The sequence below is a fragment of the Sceloporus undulatus genome, chromosome 1 (assembly GCF_019175285.1).
Source record: "Sceloporus undulatus isolate JIND9_A2432 ecotype Alabama chromosome 1, SceUnd_v1.1, whole genome shotgun sequence".
NCBI classification, from domain to species: Eukaryota; Metazoa; Chordata; class Lepidosauria; order Squamata; family Phrynosomatidae; genus Sceloporus; species Sceloporus undulatus.
Genome location: NC_056522.1, coordinates 199,201,722 through 199,223,483, shown reverse-complemented (window position 1 = coordinate 199,223,483; position 21,762 = coordinate 199,201,722). Strand labels below are relative to the sequence as shown.

At 40.0% G+C, this 21,762-nt stretch overlaps 1 long non-coding RNA gene across 2 annotated transcripts in view; it reads right to left on the bottom strand.

Annotated features, from left to right (window-relative positions):
• Positions 1-953: 953 nt before the first annotated feature.
• LOC121919004 overlaps positions 954-21,762 on the bottom strand; it is a 32,164-nt gene continuing 11,355 nt past the window's right edge. Inside the window, exons 2-4 of one of the 2 annotated variants that reach the window (XR_006101370.1) lie at positions 13,272-13,390; positions 7,725-7,794; positions 954-1,920 (exon numbers count right to left, since the gene is read on the bottom strand). This is a non-coding gene — a long non-coding RNA (uncharacterized LOC121919004). The remainder of the gene's footprint in view (positions 1,921-7,724; positions 7,795-13,271; positions 13,391-21,762) is intronic. The other variant, XR_006101369.1, reaches the window with a different exon arrangement.

Below are 21,762 nucleotides of genomic sequence, written 5' to 3'. Positions count from 1 at the left end.
CCCATTCTCCCTTCAAAATGGGTTCATCTGTAGCTGAGTACGCTGTTCTCTAAGCTTTTTAGTTACTATTTGTCATATATAACTTGATCCCAATATCAAAATAAAAAAAATGGTTATTTAGCTTAGTAAGTATATTTAAACTGCTATAACATGTAGTTTGTGTGTGCATGTATGCGTGTGCATACACCCACAAAGAAATACATACAATAAAATAACAGTGAACCCTCCACATTCACTGGGAATAGGGGCATGGGACCCCTGTGAAAGTGGAAAAACTGGAAATAAAAAAAAACACTTTCTATTAACCTAAAAAACACTTTTCTAGGAATCTTTACGTCCTCTAGGACAACTTCATAGTCAACATTTGTCAGAAGATGACCATAGAATTGCACTGGAAGACCTACAAATGCCTAAGCAAGTGTTCTCTTTAGGAATCACTAGGTCCTTCAGCATGACATTTGGTGGAAATTGAGTCATGCTGGAGGGCCTAAAGATTCCTAGAGAGAACATATGAATCAAATCCATGAATAATCAAATCCGCAAAAGTTAAAGCCGCAAATGTGGAGGGCTGACTGTATATTATATTGTATGCAAAAGGATCTTGTAGCCCCTTTGAGACTAACTGCTTCTTTCTATCAGTTATTCTCTGTTATTCTCAAATGTGCTATAGGTTCCCTTTGCATACGGATTTTCCAGATTAATACGACTATGTCATTGAATTGTATATTGTGGTATACTGAATTATTTGTATTTTGTTGTCTTTAAGCACTTTATTGCGTGTTGCACTATGTCTCGTTCAAAAGTTTACAATTGTGGGGAAAGAGGTTTTTGCTACATTAATTTGTAAAAAAATTTTGGATAAAAGAAGTGTAAGTGTTGAAGAGTATTTGTGATGTTCTTTCGGGCAAACATTTCTTTATAATGACTGCTTCTATTACACTGCAGCCCAAGAAGAGGCAGATAATCAAACGTGGAAAATGTTGAAATGCATTAAAAGCTCAGCAGAGGTCTAATAGATCTATCACATAATTCAGAATTCTAACCTTCCCAAATATGTTTTTATTATACAATCTTTCTCATTTACAGAATTGTGTGGAGATTCAAATGTTTCTTACATGCTACCCTCACATATTTTCCCATCATTTCTTTCCTCTTTCCTCCGCATAAAATCCACTATGGAGGGAAGACAGAATAGCTCTGCAGTATCTTTTTATTTTTCTTTCTGAGCCACCCTTGGCCTATGCATTCTCCTCTCCTTTTCCCAGAGTTCCACTTGCTTATTTTTAAAGCAAAAAGCAACACATTTCAATTATTAGCAAAGGCAAAACTGATGGCAAATGCTACATTAACAGAAGTTTCAGGCAAACGAATTACATTTAACCTCTCTACCCATTTACATGGGCTGGACTGACTATAACTGTCATTATTGATCACTGTGGGTTTTTAAAAAATCTTTTTTGAAGTACACATATACATACATACACATACACACACACACTCAAACATTCTAGTTGCCATCCTGGAAACACCAGCCCTCTCTCAGCAAGGGAAATATGTTGTCTTGGACATTATTTCTTCAAGATGTTCTGCTGCTTCAAGATAATTGCAACTCCTTTGCACAGTGGTGCCCAAGCTTGATACACAATTTGTGCACAACTGCTAGCATATTCCTTGTCTATGGAGATTTTGAGATGGGCAAAAGTCACAGGAGTATAGTGGGATGATCTCATTTCATGCAACTGAGAAGAGATTATCAGACAATGTCACATGACGTCACAAAAATCCCATCATCATCCCATGAATAAAGAGGAGTTTTTCAGCTCTTCTGCTTGATTCTGCTGTGCTTCTATTTCGGCATTTCACTTGCCTATGATTACCATTCAGTCTTGTTTTGGTGTTTTGTCAGTTTCTTCCTGGACTCTGTCATAGGAGATGATCATACGGAAAAACAGAGACAAATTAAATATGGTTTGTATCCATCTCCAATGGATCTTACCGCACTGTCCCATGCCCAACCAGTAGGCAGCCCATATGCAACCCAGGCTTCTCTGGCAGCTTTTCAAGAATGGGAGAGTATGCCCAGGCTTTTACCCCCTTTTGCAAGCCATGAGCCTTGGAAATCTTGGGGGTGACGGGCAGAGAGGGGGGTTACCCCATTTTGCAATCCATGAGCCTTGGAGATGCTTTTGGTAAAGGGGGGAGGGGAAGAGGGAGAGAGAGAGAGAGAGAGGTTTGTTTCCCCATTTTCCATGCCGAGCCTGTGACCTGTAGGAGAGGCCCAGAGAGGGAGATGTAGGGAGGGGATGCTTTGTTTCCCTCTTTAGATCTTTTGTAACATGCCCCAGTGTTTGACCCTTGACATGAAAGCCACCAGGGGTTTGGAAGAATGGCACGTGCGTTTGCAACACACGCACACAGCCATGTGGCATGCACAAGCCCCATTATATCTAATGGGGCTCGAGCATACATGCTTTTTGCCTTAAGCAGGGGGTCTGGAATGGATTCCCCGTGTAAGGCAAGGGCGGACTGTACATGAGGCCAACTTATACACGAGTATATACAGTATAAAGAATGTATATTTATAAGAGGTAGCCCTCAAGTGGTGAAAGACATCTTGTTTGACATAGCACATACTTTTCCTCATCTTGGCATTTTGCATTTATCATGCTTATTTGTGACTGGTCACTAGCACAAGGTTAATCTTCAGTTCTGATTGCTGAGAACATTCCACTGTAGAAATTTATTGTAGTGAATACACATCTTCTTAACATGCAACTACAACCCTACAAGTTATTTCCACTGACCTGCAAAAATAAACAATTTCAATTAAGTTGTGTTTCTCTTGGCTCAGCATTTACAAAACTGCCAGCAATTCTGGCAATGTGGGTATGTCAGTTTATTGAACAGTACACTTAGGAAACAAGCATATTTTTATTGTTGTTGTTGTTAAAGGCAAATCAGGGTGAAATGAGGTTGTCCTTATCTGGATGCTGGGTTTTGTTTGTTTGTTTGTTTGTTTTGGCTTTTAGCATGATCTAAATATTTACCTCCAAATCAGCTAGAAGAACTGTTACCAACTTGGCAATATATGGAGGTTGCCAGCTTATCTTTATTAGTCCTGTCCATACAGAAAAATAATTCCAGCAGCTACTTCTAATAGCTGGAGACTAAGATGAGTTGCATTACCAAACAACTCCATGCATTTCAGCATTTCTTCTCATTTAGAAGGAACTGACCTCTTTTCCCAGTTTAATACCAAGGGCTCCCCCTACTGAATTCATGCATCTCCTTTTTATTCAAAGTGGTACTGTTTCATAATAGCAGGTATAACTTTGATGCTGACCCCAGAACCTAAAAATAAATGGAACTTCCATGTAAGAAGGGAGAGGAATTAGTATCCAAAAAGACTCAGCTTTCATGGCTTTATTAAGCTCAGAGATAAGCAATATCATGGCTACCATCTGTAGCCAACTCACCTTGGCTTTTCCATGACCTATGTGTTAGACCAATAGTTTATGGGGAAAGCTTCCTTCTCAAACAAAACTGAGCACCTGATATACCAAACTTTTAAGCTTTATTTTTCAAAAAAAAAAAATCTCTATAGATTCAGGCACAGCTGTATCAGATGTTGCTGTGTGCCTTCAAGTAGTTACCAACTTATGACAATTCTCCCATGGAGTTTTCTCTGCAAGATGTGATGAGAGGGAGTTTGCCATTGCTTTCCTCTGAGGCTGATAAAATGTGACTTGCCAAATGTCATCCAGTAGGTTTCCATGGCCAAGTGGGGATTCAGAAGAGGGAAGGAGGAAAAAAAGGTAGACTGCACATTAGGCAGACCAAATCAAGAAGGCTATGGCTAGGAGCTTGGAGAAACTCATGGTGACCCTGGGACACCTGTTTCCATTGGCATAAATCCAACAAACAAACAAATATTCTGAAAAATTGAGAACAGGGAGTCTTGGAGATGTCCCCTTTGCAGGGTCACCATAGGCCGGTTAACTCAAACGCAGTTAACAAGAACAACAAGCCATTACCAAGTGGTCTATTTATATATTACCCACAAAAAAGATACCCCTTTCCTTGAAAGGCAGGCCAATTTCTCTTCTGGTTCAACAATGAAGAATTCCTAAGAAGGGAGAGGAGGGGCTTTTCCTTTATTCATCACCAGAGAGTACCTGGACAGCAGATGGAGCAGGCCACAACAGGTCACTTAACGCCAGTCTTCCCTACATTGGCAATATATATTGTTGCTGTTGTTTTGAAATTAATTTTTCATCTCTGCATATAAATGAGGACATGCAGATTTATGCAAATCTGTATGCTCCACTGTCATATTTTCTGGCAATGCCTACCTGCCCTTCATCTGTTCATTTTCCTTTCCCCTAAAGATCAAGATGAGTCGAAATTGGGAAATCAGATTCAGCAGACTTTGGGAGGGAGCCTCCTGGGGCACCAACAATTCTTCACAGATTCTAAATTCTTCTGCCATAAATCCTGGTTTTAATCACTCTTTTCTCCCACAAGATTTCATCCCACGAAGACGAAAATGATTATCATATCTAGGGGCTGTCATCAATCAGATCAATGCATATTGTATGCATCAATATGGTCCATTCATATTTTAGGCATGAATCAGATCAATGTATATTTTAAGAAATGTGTTCAACACTTGTCTGGAAAAAAGGCAACAGATGTTGGGCAGAGGTGTGGATATTAGGATACATTTAAATGTAAAGTCACTCCCTTTATTTTCAAGGTGCCATTTCTCTCTACAGAGAAATGTCTCCTTTAGGCTAAATCTTTTGTCCTGTCCCTATTCTCCTTTAGAGAAATTTTTATTCCAACACTTGTTTTCATCCTGGGGTACAATACTGAGTTTTCTAATAGCAAAAAAAGAAAAGAAGAAGGACACAATAGCTATTTAATCTGACAGAACCAGTGTCTGTCTATTTTCCCCCAATGAATAAAATATGTTTTTATGATCATGAGGTACATTTTCCCTCACACTTTCTCCCTTTCCCTTTCTTTTAGTCTGTGCAATGTAACAATTCATTTTAAAATGTTTCTCCCAAGTGAAAGAAAACCTAGGTTCACCTAACAAGAAGGTGGCAACTGTTATGAAACTTTCTCTGATCAGTTGTCCAGGAGAGCATTATTATTCTTGTTAGGTAATATTTAACAGAATTGCTAAAGTATTCAGGAGTCAATTATATCATTCGGTAGAATGGAGCTTCCTCATTTTCTCCTCATTAGTTGTATTTGGACACAACACAAAACGTTAGCTTATTGCTATGTAACTGAGCATCAGGCACACTAAGTCTCTTTACCCCTCTAAGAGCTTGTCTACACAGTGAAAAATGCTGTACTCACCATGAAGCTGGTGCTGGCAGTCCTTAGAATGTATGGCGACATTCAAGGAGATAATGCAGCTTTGGGCCCTTATCTCAACTTTGCTAAGACAAGTCAGCGAAAACTCCATTTTCCCAGAAATCTCAGGATCACTGTGCATGTGGACAGCTGAACTGGGTCCAATTTGGCTGATCCAGTTGTCCATATGCCACATACTATGCCATCCCCCTTCCCATGCTGAGCAGTGGAGAGAAAGGAGATGGCCTGTTTTTGGAGTTGTGCTGCTTCATCATGGGCACAAGGTCCTTTGAAACAGTGCCTGGAGCACCGTTGCTTCTGCTGAGGTCAGAACAGGGTGCCCATGCAATCAACAAGGAAAGGGTAAAGAAAAATCTTCCTTGTTGATCACATGGCAGGGCATCCCTTTCTGACCTCAGCAGAAGCAACAGCAGTGTCCAGGCCCATACAGAGAACTTATTGGCCAGTAAAGCTGCAGCAGTGGCAGTGCCAGCAGGGCCGATATGGTGTCAACCCAGCTGGCCTGTATACACAATGATGCAGCACTGTACTGAATTCAGCCCAGTGAGTGTGGTCTCCACTGTGGCTGGTTCAGGGCCAGTTTGGGTCATAATGCTCTGGGCTGGCCCTGGATTAAGTGGCTGGTGTAAATGTGCCCTAATTCCTGGAACTGCTGTAAGGAGATGGAAAGCATTTGGTTCAATTGTCAAGCACAGCTTGTCATTTCATCAAACTAGGATATTGCAACTGTGGGATGTCCAAACCAGCCAGCTTCCGGCTGTGGTTTCTGATCCTGGCTTGTTCAAACCAGAATTAAAAGTAATCACAATATGTTCCTATTTGAAGGAAATGATAAACCATAGTTACTTGACAGCAGAGGTGGATATTCCAAATGTCCTTCTCACAGCCAGAGGGGTAAGCCTAGGAGCAGGGAGAATCAAGCACATAGTTTAAGTGTGGTTTGAAAGAATGAGGTGCAAGTCTCCACTAAGACATGAAACTTACTAAATGATCTTGGGACCAGTGGCATCACTAGGGTTGGTGTCACCTGGTGCAGCAACTCATGGTGTCACCCGCCCCCACTGACCTTCTCCTATACTATACCATGCATAATCCTTAGGAATTAGTTTGCTTGTACTAATGTTATTCACAAATCATAATTCCCAAACATCACTGAATGTAATGGCAATAGTTGTGACATAAACAACTAGCACAATTAAAATAATACTTTTAAATTATAATAGTATATGCACAGCATAAATGTATTTACATATACATAGTTTCATGTGCTTAAAGTGAAAATTTGGTAAAAATTTGATGTTTTTAAATATTTTTAAATGTAAAAATTAATTTGTTGAAATTGGAATTTAATTTTTTAAAAAACAAACAAATTCTTCTTTTTCTTCCCACTGAGCCTCACCCCAATCACACCATTATACAGAAGAAACTCTTTTCGAAGCATGCTCCATTGCCCTCAACCATTTCTCACTTAAGGTATCTACTTACAAGAAAATACCCTGTTTGCCAATGAAATAAAACACGACAGGAAAGATAATTCTATCAAATCAGGCCAATTCAAAAGCTTTTTTGCCATTTTAGGAGATTACTTCTTGCAGCTTTTAAACCATGATCAGACCCAGGAAAAAGCAGCTTTGATAATGCCCATCGCACAATGTTGCCTCTGACCTATAGCTACTGCATCCTGCAAGTTCAGTTAGGGACTTCCTTTTCATTGATGGAGGAAATCTGTCACTGACCTCGCAATCATGCTAGTCCCTAGGTGTGAAATGTCACTGCTGGGGTAGCTGAATTAGAAAGAGAGAGGAGGGAGAGAAAGAAATGCCATTTTTATATATATTGTCATAGTAACTCAATACAATTTTGATATGCTAAAGACGTGTTACCAGCAAAAACAGCTGGCATCTTGAACCTCTATTTAGATAAATAAACAGAGGTGGGATAGAGCTATACATTTGGTGTGGGAGTGGGCAGGGGAGACTTGAGGCTATAAATTCTCTTGACCTATATTGAACATGGAGTTAGGAATCTTCAAGAAAAGGTCATCTTTGGTAAATACAAAATTTATTAAAGTGAATATACCTGGAAGAGAGGAAAGATACAATCTGTTATCAATAGCTGCCTGACTGAGAGGAAAGAAGAGTGTGTGGGAGGTCGAGTCTGTGAAGTGAAATGAAGTGTGAGGGCACTGACTGAAAGCAACAGAGCAAACAAAACAAAAAGTGGACACCTATGGGAATCCAAACTAACCATCTTTTCCAATAATACTCCCAAGTGGCACATAGTTACTCTTCCAAGCACGGTGGCAACTTCATTCTCTTCCAATAGTACCTACATACCTGACAGTAAGCCTCAATGAATTCAATGGGACTTAACTTTGCAGATATCTAGAGCTGCATTGCAGGTCACCTGTTAAAGAAAGAACTCTTTTTTCAGGCATGGAATCAGCTTCTTGCACCAGGAGTACATTAGTTTTTTGTTAGGCAAAAAGGATAAAGACAAGACAATCTCTAAACATTGCTCCCTGTCACATGCAGGTATGACAGCTTGCAATTACGATGCAGCAATTGTCAGAAGGAAAATTGTAATGCAAAGAAATGCCTCCATGTAGCAATTACAGAAGCTCAAAAGGAAGCATAATTAACCGTCCTCTTACAAGTTTAATTTGCTACATCAGATAGTGTTGTTGTTTCACCAACCTGAACATGAAACAGAGCTAATAGATGCTGTGCTCAATTGCCCTTTTGTTAGGACCCCATTTTTTTTAATGGTGAACACCACATCTGAAGTGTTCAATTTGCTCATTTTGAATGCATTAGCATTGCAACTTGAACTCTTAGTTTAGTGTATTACCAGTAAGGCCTTTGTGAGTTCCACCTGGCAATTTACCCCAGAATGCAACATATATGCTCTATATACAAAGTTAGAAGCGAAGACTGGTGGCTGGTAATCCTCTGCATCCTCTGAAAAACATGCCGGCTTCCCAGTGGCTTGGGGGCATGGTGTCTGCACACTGAATGCCCCAAATCCACCCCCAAGCCAGCATCATACCGACCACCCTACCACATGGCAGTCAGCATTGCAGAGGTGTGGTGTTTAGATGCTGTCTGCCACCAAAATACGGAAAACCTGCCGCCACAGCAGCAAAGACAACTTTTCCCCAGCACAAAAAGGAGCAGCTTTCTGCTGCTTCTTTTTATACTGGGAAAATGATAGATTGGGGCTACAGTGTGCGGTTGCCACAGCCCCAATCTAGCGCTCAAATCTGGTATTCTAGTACTGCTCACCAAATTACAAATTTCTCTGAGAAAGCTGTATCGGGTTGCAGCAACCGCACCCTGTGGCCCCAATCTGTCTTTTTGCTGGTGCCAAAAGAAGAGGCCAATTGTCATTCCTCTTTGTGCAGGCAAAAAGCTGGCTTTTCCTGCCCCACAGCAGCTTTATGGCACTCCTGCTGCATGCGGCATCTAAATGCCATGATGTCAAAGCACGCAGAAGCCAGGCCACATGTTGGCAACTGGGCAGCGTGAAGTTGGCTTCCGGGTGGTTTCAGAGCGTGTGGCATCTAAACACTGTGTCCTGAAGCCACCCAGACAACGGAGCAAAGGGGCAGTCTGTTTTGCCCTTATATCTATGCTACATAATTATAGCGCTTCATTCATCTGCTATGCTCCCCCTGTGGAATTCTGGGATTTGTATTTTGGTCAGGTATTTAGTTTTTTTGATAGAGAGCTCTAGCGCACTCTTCTAAATTGCAAAGACTTGAATTCTCTATAGTAAAGCATTCTAGTACTGCTCACCAAATTACAAATCCCAAGATTCAGTAGGATGGCACCAGGAATGTCAAAACACTACTGTTGTTGTTGTTGTTGTTGTTGTTGTTGTTGTGTGCCTTCACATTGTTTCCGACTTATGGCAATCCTAAAGCAAACCTATTATGGAGCTTTCCTGGCAAGATTTGTTCAGAGAAGTTTTGCCATTGCCTTCCCCTTGGGCTGAGAGTGTGTGGTGTTTCTAAAGTCACCCAGTGTGTTTCATGGGCAAGCTGGGACAGCACATATGCACTCTTAAATACACTATTATACATCTAGTAAGTTAAAGGAATGGGGATTTTGGTTAACAGAGGTTTGAAAAATGGAACTTCATCAGACAAGATACATGACAGCTTTATAAAAGCTTGTGCTTGCCTAACTTTTTATCTTTGCAGTGATTAGTCAGTTGAACTAGGTCTGGGAAGACCTATCTTCAAATCTCCATTCAACTAGACTGGATGACCTTGTTCCAGTCACTATCTTTCAACCTAACCTAACTCACATGCAGGTATGGCAGCTTGCACTTACTATGCAGCAACTGTCAGAAGCAAAGAAATGCCTCCATGTAGGTTACCTCAAAGATTGAAGAGGATCATACGTACCATTATGAGGTCCTTGGAAGAAAGGCAAACTATAAACATAACAAATAAAAGAGCTTTCATCCAGTGAACCACAGCTTAGAAAATTCTCCCAGAAACCCCCAGCAAGCAAGGCCACTTGCAATTTTTCCATGGTCTGCAGAACCCCATGAATGAATCTCCTCTCCTATAGTGGGGCTATCCTGCCTCCCTCTCTATCCTCTGAGCTTCTCACTCCAAAAGTCATATCTGATATTTGGAGTTACACTAATTTCACTTACTTTTCCTTCCACATACAGTTCTTTGGATCCATCAATATTTCTCTAGTTAACTCAGGTATTTTCTGCAGCTTGGTCTGCTCCTGGCACAACTAAGAAAATGCTGAGAATTGGTAACATTTTCAAACAAATTGGATGACATTACAGAACCTGTCTCGACTTTGTTACTTCCAGAGAGAACATGCTGCAGGAGCAATTGATTTCATACCTTAAAGGGATGGCTTTGAAGAAAACCAAACACAGCTATTTTGGGCCAGTGAGTAGAAATAGATTCCTAGAGCTGACAACAGCCTTGACAATTAATTAAAGCTAAAGATCAAGGAGGTCAAATCACTGAAATCTCCCAACATGTAGCAGAATGATTCCTCCTCATTATCTCCATTGGTATTCAGTGGAAATGCTCTTTCAGGTAAAGGTTCAGGCTGCTTAATTCAAGGGGTTGGGTATTGCTTATTCTTATACTTCTCTTCCTCCTCTTCCTCCGCCTCCTTCTTCTTCATTTCCATCTCCAGATTCTAACTTCTGTCATCATTTCTTCTCCATATCATTAATGTCATGCATCTCCTGGAACATATGACAGCTCACCTCAAAGGAGCAGATAATTTCCTGGACATTCTGTTGAAGCTGAAATAATTTATATATTTGTCCTCCCAACATCTCAAGGTCCCACTTTTACTCTCACAACAACTTGGGAGGTAGATCAGGCCAAGACAGAGAAAGAGAGGGGTCTAAAATCAATCCGTCAATCTCATGGTTGAACGGGAACTTGAACCTGCATCTCTCAAGTCCAGACTCAACACTCTGACCATAGGGGAAATGAGATATATAGGTATTGCTAAAGCAATAATAAAAGAATGTCTTTCTGAGTTGGAAATTTTATTGTTGTTATTATGATGTGACTTCAAGTTAACTACAACTTATGGTGATCCTATCCAAGGGTTTTCAGGGCAGGATTTATCCAGAGAATGTTTGCCATTGCCAAGGCTGAGAGTGTGTGATTTGCCTAACATCACCCAGAGGGTTTCCATAGCTATTTGGGGATCCAAACTCTGGTCTCCCAGGCTCTTAATTCAGCCCTTAAAACCACTGCACCATGCTGGCTGTCTTGCCAATTACCTAGAGATAATAGAATTTTTTCCCTTTGAAAATGCAGTAGGGATAGTATTGAAAAGAAAGTCCAAGGTTAAATAAATGTATGACCACTGTAGGGATTCTAAAGGTTTTCAGTCACAGGGTCAAAGGGAACTCAGCCAATCCATTCCTCCAGCACTAATGTTCATTCACTGAAGGTGTATGTCCTTTGGATTTTACACTTCTCTGAATTCTATGATGCAGCCTTAAGCTCAATATGTCCCAACATGCAAATAAATTCTAGTTAGGGATAGGGTGTGCATGTCGCTTCCAGGAAATGTTGCACTGTAATTCCCAGTGTGCCTCTCCACTTGGCTATGCTGGCTAGGACTGATAGAAGCTGCAGTCCAATATCATCTAGAGGTTCACACATTGCCTACTTCTATTTTAGGAAATTTATATATTCAGAAATGCATACTTTGCAACAAAATACATTTGAAAATCAATAAATTCCAAGACAAATTTTCCTGTGAATTTTTAGATTCATGGGTTAAAATAAAAACAGGAAGGAACAGCATTTTGAACACATCTGAAATGAGATGAGGTGACCTATCCCAAAATTGCTGCATTTCTTATACCCTGAAAATTGGGCTTGGGGGTTCACTAATGGAACCTGAGAGATTCAGACCAATGCACCTAGTGAAATACCAACCAGTGAGGCCTCCACACCAGAGCGTGGAAAAATTGTTTTGCTGAACTTCAGCTGTCAAAATTCTCCAACCAGCACAGCCAATGGGCAGTAACATTGGGGCTCAACAGATGGGCGGCTCAATGCTGTCCCTTTCAGTCCCGGAAGCAGGCTGTGGCAACCACATGCCATGGCCTGCACATGGAGCAAAAAGAAGCCCCAAAAAGGGGCTTCTTTTTGTGCTGTAGAAGGGGTGCCATAACTGTCACAGTGCAGCGTTATGACACCCGTTGTGCACAGTGCTTTTGGGCACTGTGGGCACTGTGTACAAGGGATGTCATTATGGTGCATCCCATGTAAAAAAGCGCACGCCAAGATGACACCCCAGCAGAGAAAGGACTTGGAGTGTGTCACTGCTCAGCCCTTCTTCACCCCAAGTATGCAGTCAGGCCGGCACAAAGTACTGGTCTGTACTGCCACATTGTTTTCTTTGTATAGGTGCAAGCTTTGGCAGACATGATCCTCCCCAGGTTTAAAAATTTAAGGAAATACACGATAGCTAACTGAAAGCTGTAATGAAGTAAAGGAAAAGGTATTTTCATTTACTTCATTACAGCCTTCAGTAGCTAAAATGGATACCAGAGGAAACATTATTAGACAATCTCTGTGAGTCACACAAGATTTCAAGATCTCTCTGAATCTTCTGTTTATGGGATGGAAATGAAGCACAAGAAAGCTGAGCAACTGAGGTCTAAAAAGAAGAAGAGGAAGGTGAACTTTTAAAAACAGGGATGTGGATGAAGACGTTGCTATCACCACTTCAGGCTTTAACAGCAGCTCCAGATCACCTGGTCCATTTGCTTAGTGCTGGATCCTGCCCCTACTTCAATTTTATAGTTGCTAAAGGCTCTTCAGAGCTAGTGTGATGTAGTGGTTTAAGCATTAAATGATGACTCTGGAGACCAAACCCCCGGGTGATCTTGGCCAAGTCACACTGTCTCAGCCTCAGAGGAAAGCAAAGACAAACCTCCTCTGAACAAAACTTGCCAAGAAAATGATAGGATCTCTCCCTAAGGTTCTCATAAGTCAGAAAATATTTGGTGGCACATAGCAACAACAAAGGCTCTTTATTCAAGTTAAAGGTGATGTGAGGCTTTTCAAAGTTTAGAAATTTCTGAGGCATGTCCTTCACTAGGCAGTTAGGAACACTGATTGCTTCTAGAATAGGCTTAATTTGAGGATCATTTCATGCCAGGATTGCCACAAAAAACTATCACACTCACAAAGTAGAGCAAACCCATCATGCCCAAAATGCTCAGGAAAGTGGTTGAAACAAATGTAGAAATTCATGCATTAAGTTGGGCCAAGTCTTTCTTTTTCCTTAGTGAGAAAAACCTTTCCAAGTGCAACTTTAAACAAACATCCAACCCAGTGAAATAAATATACTGAAGTTCCAAACCTCCTGAAATAAAAGGTGCTACTCCAAAGTAGGCAGTAATATATCCACAGCAGGAAAGAATCAACCTGGATTCCAGCTTACAGCAATTTAGTGATTTTCTTCAAAATGCTGTCAAACCCCTGCAGGGATAGGAAGAAAATAGGCCATGAGACATCTGCATCTTGAACTGCAATCCTATGCACATTTTGCCAGAAAGCAGCATTCACTGAAGGCAACCTATGACTGTATAAATACACCTGGGCTTCAGCATCAGTTTATAAGTGCTAGCCATATACAATTCCTACAAGTAGACTAATTAAACAAAAGACATGTGTAAGCCATTCATATTATTATTTTCAGGTCTGACAATAAAATAATCCCCAAAGATGCCAGCTTCCTTCTGCCTCTCGGAGGAGAAATACCTGTCTCTAAACAGCAGGATTCCCATGAGGCTAGAGATTTTTCTCACTTCCTTTACTGGAAGCACAGTTGCACAAGTGCAGAAAGTTTACTTTTGTCCCAACAGTGGTGCTTCTGACTTCTGAGGCATCTTGAGAAATCAAAAGATTGTGAATAATGAAATCATGGGTTTGGCTCATCAACACACATCAGACCTTCTCTTAAACAGGGGTAGGCAGCCTCCAGCCCATGGGCCAAATTTGGCCTACCAGATTGGCCTATTTGATCTACAGGGCCTCAAAGGACACTTCTCAAAGCACTACCTCTTCCTAAAGTCTGCCATCTCAGAAGGGAGAGGGTAGCAAGAAAGCATGTGAGGTATGGCTTCATATATTGTAAAGGATTCAAGAATAACATTAGGGAGAGAACAGAAGAGAAGGTTGACATTGCCTAAGAAAATATTTATCCCATACTTCCAGTAACTGGCAATGGGATGGACTGCCCCTTGTCTTAGAAATTCGTGTAGTTCTGAAGCTTGGCATGCATTCTAGTGAAGAAGAAAGTCATGTAAAACTGTGCAGACATTTTTAGAATCTGAATATTGTCTTCAGGCATATTTCAGTCAAAGGGGCAAGAATAAGTTTAAAATATGTGTATTCAGAAAATGTGTAGTCAGACAAATGTGTACCAAAAGGCACTCAAGTTTCATTGCAGAAAGAGTAAGACCCTGAGGAGAAATGAGAAAGGCTAAGAATATCAGTGGGATGCTGAGAAAGACAACAAAAATCAACCTGAGTGATGTTTACATCCCTACTGAAGACTATACTGTTCATTAATAAAATAAAAGTTGAGGAGAAAAAGTTATCCCTACCTCAAAAATTATTTTTTCTAAATGCTTCTAAGTTTAATAACATGATATTTTGTTGACACAGAGATTTTATTGCCAAGTACTCTGTTTTTATCATGATAGTGTCCCTTCAAGCTCTCTGGTATTTCCATTCAAATGGGATTTCTAGATTGCTATGTAAACACATTTTTATAAAAGTCACATACTATATAAAATCAAACATGGCCTTAACAGGAGTGCCATTCTACTTATGATCAAACTGTTTTTCAGGGAAATAACTCAAGGGGAGGAAGGACTGGCCTTTCTATAAATAGCTATAACATTCGGGTGTATTTCCCAATAGACAACTTAATGTAATCCAACCAGAATCAATTTGTTTAAAATCCCTTTAAACTTAGAGAGTAGCATTTAAATCAGAAGCTTTATGCCACAAGTAGACAGCTAAAGACAGCTTTAATACTATAAAAACACTGCATTTGTTTGATGATAGATCTAAGTTGATGAGGCCCACTGAAATCACTGGGGTTTAGTGTGATTGTGGACGTCTGAGCCTTGAACAGCTGCTAGTTAGTATGGCTATACCTTATTTCCTGTCCCAGAGCCAGCATACATCTGTATACCAGTCCCAAGACAACATGAGATGGAAGGAGCAGTTGCTCTCATGTCTAGATGGGGCTTCTTTGGCTTCCCACAGTGTGAACAGAATGATGGACTAGGCAGGACTTTAGTCTGATCCACTAGAACTCTTGTGTTACGATATCCTCCAATTGCCCCAGTTTGGCAGGGACACCCCCCAGCTAATCATTTCCCATCTCACTTTCTCAGCTGCATGTGTAATGTCCTGGTTTCTCTCTCCTTCTCCCACTTTCTCCCTTTGTCCCAACATACTTCAATTACTGCAAAATGAGTTCAAAGTCCAAAAAGCAGCACTCCATTAACTTAGCAGGAAGAAGAGGAAGGAAGGAGGCAGAAGCTTGGTTTTTTTCCCAGTAGGGCCAGGCAAAACCAGTTCACTCTTCTAGCTTTGGCACAAAACATCTTTGTGCTGTCTGACTCCAAATTGCTTCTTATGGAAAGGAAAGGAAAGGAACACACTTTGTAAAAAGCAGGGAAAGGGAGAGTTGGGCTAGTTAAGAGCTTTCCAGGTGATCTCCTTTGTATAACACCATCTCCAAAATGTACACCAGGTGCTTTCTCGGTCCCTTTCACACAGACACACAGGTTCCCCTAAAAAATTCTCTAAAATAGAATCAATATTGCAGAGTAACATTCCTGACTTGAATTCCCTCCCCCCATCTTTTCAGTTATTTAGATGTGCCTTTTGATATTTACATAACCCTAAGGTTTATTTTACTGGTTTCTCCTCTCCGCCTCCCTTCTTTTTGATTTACTAATCCTCTCTGTGTGCCAAGGCTTAACAGTGCCACAGAAATGAAACTATAACATACAGACCTTTTTTCAGAGTAACGTTCCATTTATATTAACAAAGCAATCATACACATGTCTATTCAGAAGTAAATTCCAATAAATTCATGGTGCCTTTGTTGTGTCCCTTCAAGTCATTAGTGTCCCTAAGGTGAACCAATCATATGGTTTTCATAGGATTTTATTTTTGACATTTTTGACAATTGGACAACATCAGTAGAATGGAAAGTTAGGTTTAAAGAAAGGTTTTATAATTAAAACACCCTTTAACTATTACTCTTGGAGTTAGTCTCCCCAGGGATCACCAGCCACTAATCTTAGAAGGCAAGATGAGCCCTTGAATTTAACAGGAGCAGGTACAGTGAGGCCAGAAAACAAGACCATGGTATTCTGTGAAGGGTAATGTAATGTAGTAGTGAGTGTTGTACTAGGATTGGGAATCCCAGATACAAATCCATGAAGTCCACTAGGCCTTAAAGCTCATTAGGTGAATTTCTACTGAGCTGCCTCACAGGGCTGGTTGTGAAGCTCATTTAGTAAACTTAGAACAACCAAACAAATTGATTTGAGGATAAAATGGGGGACAGAGCAAACTATCTGTGCCATCCTAACCTCCTTGAAGGAAAGGCAAAATGTCAGTCTAATAAAGCAAACAAAAACTTGGTAAAATCAATAGGCTACTGCACAGTCTTGCATAGCAACCATTACAAATTTGGAAGACAGAAGTCAAAATCCCAAGTTCAGTGTCTTGTTTAGCACTTGTCTGCTAAAATGAAGCTAAGATACAGACATCACACCAATAAACCTACTGAGGCAAACACTTGTTCTGTGGTGTAATCTTGCTAATAAGCGCTTTCATATGTAGACAAGACAATCTGTAAGGCGAGGAGTAGGAAGATTCTGGCAATTCTTCCCTACTAGACCTAATCCAACACCCTCATTACAGAAAGCAAAGTGATTAGTTACATCAAGGGAAAAAATGCTAAAGAATATTGCTTGTCACTTCAATCCTTATTCAGACAAAACGTCCCCATTCCACCAGTGGTTAATTAGGCCATAATTGGATTTCTGTGTTTCAAGAGGAAGATAATGATAAAGATGGACAGTGGGGAAAGGAGCTTAGAGCACTCTTTTAAAAACAATAGCATTAGTTATTTCTTTAAAAACCAAAAGCGACACTTTACTTGCAGAGCTTGGAAGTAAGAAGGTATAGTAATGTAGTTACCCATTCCTGCAGGCAGCAGGGGAAGGTAACAAGGATGTCATATAACAGGTAATAATAAAATTACTCTGCTAGTGTAATAGTTTTTGGGCCGTGATTTAAAAGGCATTTTAAGAGGCATTTTGACAAGAACATCTATGTTGTTTTGAGCCATTCTCATCCATTTTAAAAGTACTTTTCTTTCAAAAAATTAAAGCAAGGTCACAGAAAATCAGCACCATATATAACATTATTAATTAGCTAATTTTTCTTCAGTGCAACAAATAATGCAATGGGTTACTTTTCAAACACAGTTAACAAGCCAAAGAAGCAAATTATGTTAGAAAATATAATTTTCTATACTTTGATTTCTTACAATGTGTAACCTCCAAGGTCTGGTAAAAGCCTTCATTAATGTAATGTATTCTATGAGTTAACTGATAAAGTATAGTAGAAAGAAGCACTGAGAGAGTAACAAATGCCAACAGCAGTTTCCCAGACAAGAAATGACTCTAGCCCAAGGGTGCCATTTCTGAGATAGGCAGAAGCAAGAATATGGTTGCCAAAATGCACACAGGGAAAACTGAACAAAACCCCACCATAAAACAGATCTAAGAATGAAACCAGAAATCTTCAGGCAATGTTTTGAGCACCATTTTGGTACCAAACAAAACTGGTTCTCTTGAAACATTTCATAACAAAGAAAGCACTTTCCCGAATAATTTCCCATCTCAATTCAGAAATCATGATGATGAGATAGATGAGCTGTAGAACCCCTGTGAGGAAGATTTTACAACTTCAGGCAAACACAAGACTATTTCAGTACCCCAATCTCACACATCTCAAGACTTTGAAAGTAAGAACTAGCTTCTTCAATTATACGCTGAAATAGACCATAACACCAATATTCCTGTTGGCTAGTTCCACTCAGTAAATTCATTGTTCTACTTTGTCTGAATTCAAATTATCAAGCAATCTTCAGGGCCAGCTCCATGGACAACATATTAGAGTATAACAGGCCGGATATTACCAAAATGAGAAAAAGGATGGGCACGTTTTCCTAAGTAGTACAAGTCACAGTAGCAGCCTTAGCTGTTGGAAGGTGCTTCATTCCACGGAAGGCTTGTAGCCCTCCAGAGATAAAGCTGAATCTAAGAATACCCCAGGCTGTTCATTAGTACAGTGCAGGCTGTCTGAAAAAGGCTAAATACCTCTTCCCATGCCAAATGAACCACTCAGCAACAGTACTTCTTTGTCCGGGCAGTGCTGAAACAAATCACGCAAGTAAATAGAATATAGCTCTCCCCAGTAGCACAACACGAACCTAGTTGCAAGCTCTCCATTTCACATACAGACATGCACACTTCCATTGTTGCAAATGAAATATTTCTAACGCATTCTTTGGAAGACTGGTACTGACAATGACTTTCTGAACAATGGAAGGTAATTTTTTCTTCACCAGTGCCAATGTTCCATCCTGAACTAGCAACTAAGGAGTTTATTACATGGCAAAATTTGGGGGGTAAATAGGCATTTTCCAGGGGCAGTTGTGCGATTGCGGTGAAGATTTTCACACGATGTAGCAATTAGAGAGGATGTACCCCAGGAAGAACCAGAAATGCTCCAGCAACAAATCATTCACAGTGAAATCCCATGAATGTCTTCTTCCTGGAGCATTCCTGGTTCTTCTCAGGATAAGTCCTCTCAAAATGCAATGTGTGTGAAAATCTTTGCCTTGATCATGCAAACTGTCCCTGAAAAATGCCTGTTTAAACCCTCGATTTTCCCCCATGTGATAAAGTCCAGAAATCTCTGTTATTTAATTATTTGGCAGTTGTTTAGATATAGGAAATTTTAGCTTATACTGTTGCAGGAAAAGATCATTTTGTGGGAACTGACCCTGAGACAATACATTATAGACTGTAGAGGGCCAATTGAACGGACATATTCTAAATGCTTAAGATTGGAAATTTGATGCAATTTGCAGATGGGCATTTTAGTATCAACAGGAATTGGTTTCAAGTCGAAAGGTAGAATGAGTTAATTATCTTGGAAATACACTGTGATACTATTATGATGAAGGGCAGGGATAACACTGTCCTAGCATTCAGTATTTCATTCATGCAGGAGGCAATGGCTACTTTTCACTATGGTCTCCCCACCCCATAGTCTTTGGTTCAACCCCTTCCCCATTTAATATACATGTTGAATCTCCCTTATCCAAAGCGCTTGGGAACAGAAGAGTTGGGGACTTTGGGGTGTTTTGTTGTTTGGATTTTGGGATATTCACATATACTAATGAGATATTTTGGAGATGAGATGCAATTCTAAACATGGGATTCATTTATGTTTTCTGTACACCTTATACACATATCCTGAAGGTAATTGCATACATATTTTTAATAATTCTGTGCATGAAACAAAGTGTGTGTACTCTGAAACATCAGAAGGCAAAGATGTCATTATCTCAGCTATCCACATAGTCAGTTTTGGATTTTGGAGTATTATGGATTTCAGAATTCCAGATAAATTAGATTCAACCTTTATTGAGTTGGTTACACAATTGAGGAGCAAAGAGGATGAACAACAAGACCAGGGAGTAGGGAATCTGTAGCTCCTCATCTCATTTCCTGCTTCATTGTGGAAGTTTAAAAAGTATAGCCTCAATTGTTGGGTTGCAACTGGCAACCCTGCTTGGGAATGTGCTGCTATCATGGACTGCCCTTCGGTTTAGTAAAACAATCCTCGGTATTTTAACAGCTTTATTTCAGTAACCAAAGAAGCTAACAGTATGACCTTTATAGACAGAGCTATCATAAAACCCAGTTGCAAACATAGAGTAAGCACTGCATCTGTCCCATGGGCTTTTCTTCCATTCGTTCATAAGCCAAAACATTTTTGAGCCAGTGTTATTCACCTCCTGCCCCTCTTCACACACATCCCTTTCAAGCCCTTTCAAGTATCTCATGGGCATCCTCACCCACACATCCTTTCATTACCCACCAGGCAATTATTTTTCCTTGTGCAAACACTACAAATCCCATTGGCTTCACCACCAAACCCCTCTTACAGGTTTAGACCAATCCTACTGACACCATGCTTGTATTCAGTTTCAACAATTCTAGAAATTATAAGCAAAAACAATAGCATTACTCAAAAAGAGATCAAACAGCAAACAGCAACCACTCTTGTTGGCAGCATCTGTCAGATTCCTGACATACAATCCAAGACAATAAATAGCTTTTGAATAAGCTCTGTGTGTGTGTTTTAGTCTCCAGGTGATGAAACATGTGCTTTGGGTCCTTTTACATTATACAGCTATGGTACTATGATTCTACTTTAACCACTATAGATGCATCCTGTGAAATCCTAGGGTTTGTAATGTGGTCAGAAACACCAGAGGACGTCCCTGGCTGATGATTCAACTCCCAATCCCAGGATTCCATAGGATGTTGTCTTGCCAGTTAAAGTGGAATTGTGTAATTTGAATGGATTTTAGGTTATCCTATTTCCCATCTAAAACCAATCAGCAAGTTTCTTATATCAATATTTCTGTTGTGTTAACAAGTTTCTAAATAAGCTTAGGCAGATGCCACAACACCTGCAGGAATATTCAGGTTTTTTATACACATATAAGCAGTGGAAAATATGATGCTTTGTAAGAGCTTCTGATTTTTGATAGCATAAATGTATGGTTGCCTACCTAAGAAAGCCAACAGTAAAAGGGAGTGCTGAGTTATTTCTGTTTCACATCATTGCTAACCATCTAGGCTCAACCTCAAATTGTTTCTCTAGTGGCCACAATGGAAAATAATCACTGTTCAGCAATATGAAAATCTGACACACATGTTTTTGTTGTGTTTCTCAGAATTCTACCACCATTCTTTACCTTTGCTGGTTCTGGATCAGGTTGCAAGATTTTATGCATCTTTTTAAGATAGATGATAGATAGATAGATAGATAGATAGATAGATAGATAGATAGATAGATAGATAGATAGATAGAGATGTGCTTAATATGCACATTAACCTATTGACTAAATGTGCTTGTGCATTCTCAAATACACACTTTTAATTTGTTTATCTTTTTCACATGCATGCATGGTTTTGTGTCCATTATTCTTTGCACTGCAATCCTCAGATAGGTACAGATTTCCAAGGCAAGTTGTGTTTACTGCAATTGCCAATCTTCTGGAACACATTAGCAATACAAAAATCCAGCAGAGATACTTTTATTGACCAACCGAAATGCACAATATTTGGCCAATAAAAGTACCACTGTTGGATTTTTGTTTGGATTTGTTAAATGCCAACACAACTACCACCACATGTTTTAGGTTAGCAATAAGTGAGGGTGAAAGAAACTTGGAGGCTTTAATCCGAGAAACAAAGCCTTGAGTAAACACACCATGACTTCTCCCCAGTCCCTCTATGATTCCTTCTTTGAAGCAAAGAGATGTCAGTCTGTCTCGGCACTGAAGGCCAGAGTCAAAAGAAGAAATGAGCCACCTCAGACCCATTCCCCAGGAAGACCTTGTCTGTCCCCTTCAGTGTTTTCAGTTTTAACATTCTACCACCAGTAGATTATAATGGAAAGCTGTTTATTCCTCTAGTCCTTCCTAAATATGGACTTCCTATAGG